Genomic DNA, 3,144 nt, shown 5'->3' on the forward strand with positions numbered 1-3,144 from the left:
CCTCTACTGTCTAATAAAGGACTTATATCTAGAATAAATAAAGAGCTCCTATAACTAAAACATAAAACATAAACTACAATTTTGTCAAATAGATTTCTCTAAAGAAAATATATAAATGGGAGAGTTAGGTGGAGCCTGAGAGACGCCCAAGGGGGAGCAATCACAGTGCCCCACACATGGCCTAGCTTGAATGGCCCTGAGTGAGGCTCAGCCTGGAGCCCAGGGACTCTAGGCTTCCAGGCGCAGTTGGTCAGCACCAGAGCTGGACTGAGGCGCTGGTATTTAAGAGATATGGCATCTGAAACCCACAATGTTAAAAAAATGAAACTTTTATAATAATATTGAGAATCATTCCATTGATCGTCCCAGAAAAAGGATCTCTAATTTCACTAATAAGAACATGAAGGAGGTTAAGAAATTTCCAAAACAGTTGGCTGCTTACATAAATAGAACAGTTGGACACGTTGTGAAAAGCCCAGATAAACTACGTAAGGTGATCTACCACAGAAAGAAAGTTCATTACCTTTTCCAAATTCTTGTTTTAAAAGGAAACAGTCCCCTAGAAGAGGGGGATGTGACATGGCAAATAAAGAAAATGAACTGGCTTGTGCAGGCCACCTGCCTGAAAAATTACACCATGGCAGTCAAACATATTTGGCTTAACTCCAGTGATTCTGGTTCTTCACAGACAGAAAGTGAATCATCAAAATACAGTGGGCTTGGGTGATCTCCCTAACCAATGGACACAGACAACAGGGGGATGAGGGCATGAGTGTGGGGGGGGTGGCAATGGGGTGATAAGGACACATATGAAATACCTTAATAAATTAAAAAACAAAAAAAGTAGTGGGGTTTTTTTCTGAGGTTTCTTTGGATCATGAAACATGGCGCAAGTTTTGTTCAGCATGAATTTGAGACTGAATGTAGCTTTAACTTTCTGGAAAAAGAGAAGTATAAGTGAACTTATAACTTATTTGGTGAAGATAGAAGACCTTGAAATGATGGTGGATTGCCTTCCTGTGCTTACCAATAGTTTATAGGGAGAAAAACAATACATCTCACTAGGTTGCTGTGTACACTTGTTGCCTCTTGTAAAGTCACTACTTAAAAGCAAATTTGAAGAATATATAATAGTTGGTTTAAACTGGCTTCAAGCAGTCACCAAAAGGTTGAAGTTAGAACTATCATCCAAAACGGAAATTATAAATGATGGAAATATTCAGATTTTAAGCGGATTGTGGGAACAAGAAAACCATCTTACTTTGGTTCCAGGACATATTGATAATATAGCTAAGGATGTAGATGCTTATTACAGTTGCACTGAAATACTTTATCTACTAAAGAGCATTTGGTTATTCAAAACATCCCTGGATTATATGATTTCCAAACATGCCTCATTGGAGAACTGTGAACTGTGAAAGAAATCAAAACCTTTTTCTTCTAAAGCCACATATGAAACCACTAACAAAACCCTAACAATCTACTTCACACTAAAGTGGAAAAATATCCAAAAGGAGCAGCTTCAACTTAAATAAGGTGAAAGTGCGCTATGAAGATTGTTTACCTTTGCTGCATTGGGGATTCATATGGTTACTTGGCAACATTGTTGAAGAACTACTGGATCTTAATGCAACCCTTCATAAGAATATACTTTATACTATGTGAAAAAATAAGACAAAATTTATTACAAGTAAAAGCAAAGACCAATCATCATTACTTTTTTAATATTGTGTTTTATAAGAAAACACTCAAATGTGTGCAGCTATTTTCTTATGTTGAAAGGCTTTGAAAGTTTAAAACATCGGCAAAAAATCAATACTAAAAGTTTTTTCCACACTGAGATACTGTGTAAACAAAATGCCTTAATTATCAATAAGCCAATGTATATGATACCAAGATCTGTTCTTAGAAAGAAGTAAAACCAACCATGCTTCTGGCATGAAAATTATGGAATTAAATCAGGGATTTCCATTCATGTAGAATGTTATTGTTAAAACTTATTCCACACCATCTTTAAAACTTGTTAATATTTTTACTATCTCTGAATTTTTTTGCCAGAATCGTCATATCATGTATGTATGTGTTATTTCTATATAAAAGAAAGACGTGAATATGTATTTGTATGAGTGTTTAGCTGGAAATGTTCATATAGTTGGCTAATGTATATTCATTATATATATATATATTTCTAATATTTTCAGTTCTATATCTTTTAAGCTTCATTTGAGTAAATTTACTATATATTCCCATTTTTTTGATTTTTAAAAATCTGGTTTTGTAAGAATTCTTATTTTTTTCGCTACAGTATGATTTAAATAATTACATACAATGCTTTAGAAATTTTTTTAAAAGATATATAAATGGCAATAAGCACATGAAAAGATGCTCAAAATCATTAGCCATCAGAGAAATGCAAAATAAGATTCTGTTTCACACCCACTAGGATTGCTACAAAAGACAGACAATAATAAGTGTTATCAAAAATGTTGAAAAATTGGAACCCACTTAACAAAGATGGCAGGAATGTAAAAAGGTCAAAGTTTGGCAGTTTCTCAAAAAGTTAAACATGGAGTTCGTATATTATCTGAAATTCTACTTTTAGCTATTTATCCAAGTAAATTGAAAACATTTGTCCAATCAAATCTTGTACATGAATGTTTATAGCAGCATTATTCAAAATATCTAAAAAGTAGAAATAACTCAAAAATGTCCATCAATGAATAAATGGGCCAATAAAACATGATTTATCCATAGAATGGAATATTAGTTATAAAAAACAATTAAAGACTGATACATGCTACAACATGGATGGTCCGTGAAAACAATGTGCTAAGTGATAAAAGCCAGTCACAAAGGATTACATATTGTATGATTTCATTTATATGAAATATTTAGAATAGGCAAAACCATTCAGTTAGAAAGTAGATTAATGGTGCTCTAGGGCAGGTATAGGAGGGAGAGCATGAGGGGGAAATGATGAATAAGTGTTAGTGGGTACAGAGTGTCTTTTGAGGGTGGTGAAAATGTTCTAAAATTATAGTGATAGTGGCACAATGCTGTGAATATACTAAAAAGCATTCAGTTGTACACTTTAAGTGAATGAATTTTATGGTATGTAAATTATAATTCAATTAAACATTTTTA

General features: G+C 33.2%; 1 pseudogene; it reads left to right on the forward strand.

The window, feature by feature from the left end:
• The first annotated feature begins 291 nt into the window (after positions 1-291).
• On the forward strand, positions 292-1,418 carry LOC102756721 (annotated as a pseudogene).
• The last annotated feature ends 1,726 nt before the right edge of the window (positions 1,419-3,144 follow it).

This window comes from Myotis davidii, unplaced genomic scaffold (genome assembly GCF_000327345.1).
Source record: "Myotis davidii unplaced genomic scaffold, ASM32734v1 scaffold2108, whole genome shotgun sequence".
Lineage (NCBI taxonomy): Eukaryota > Metazoa > Chordata > Mammalia > Chiroptera > Vespertilionidae > Myotis > Myotis davidii.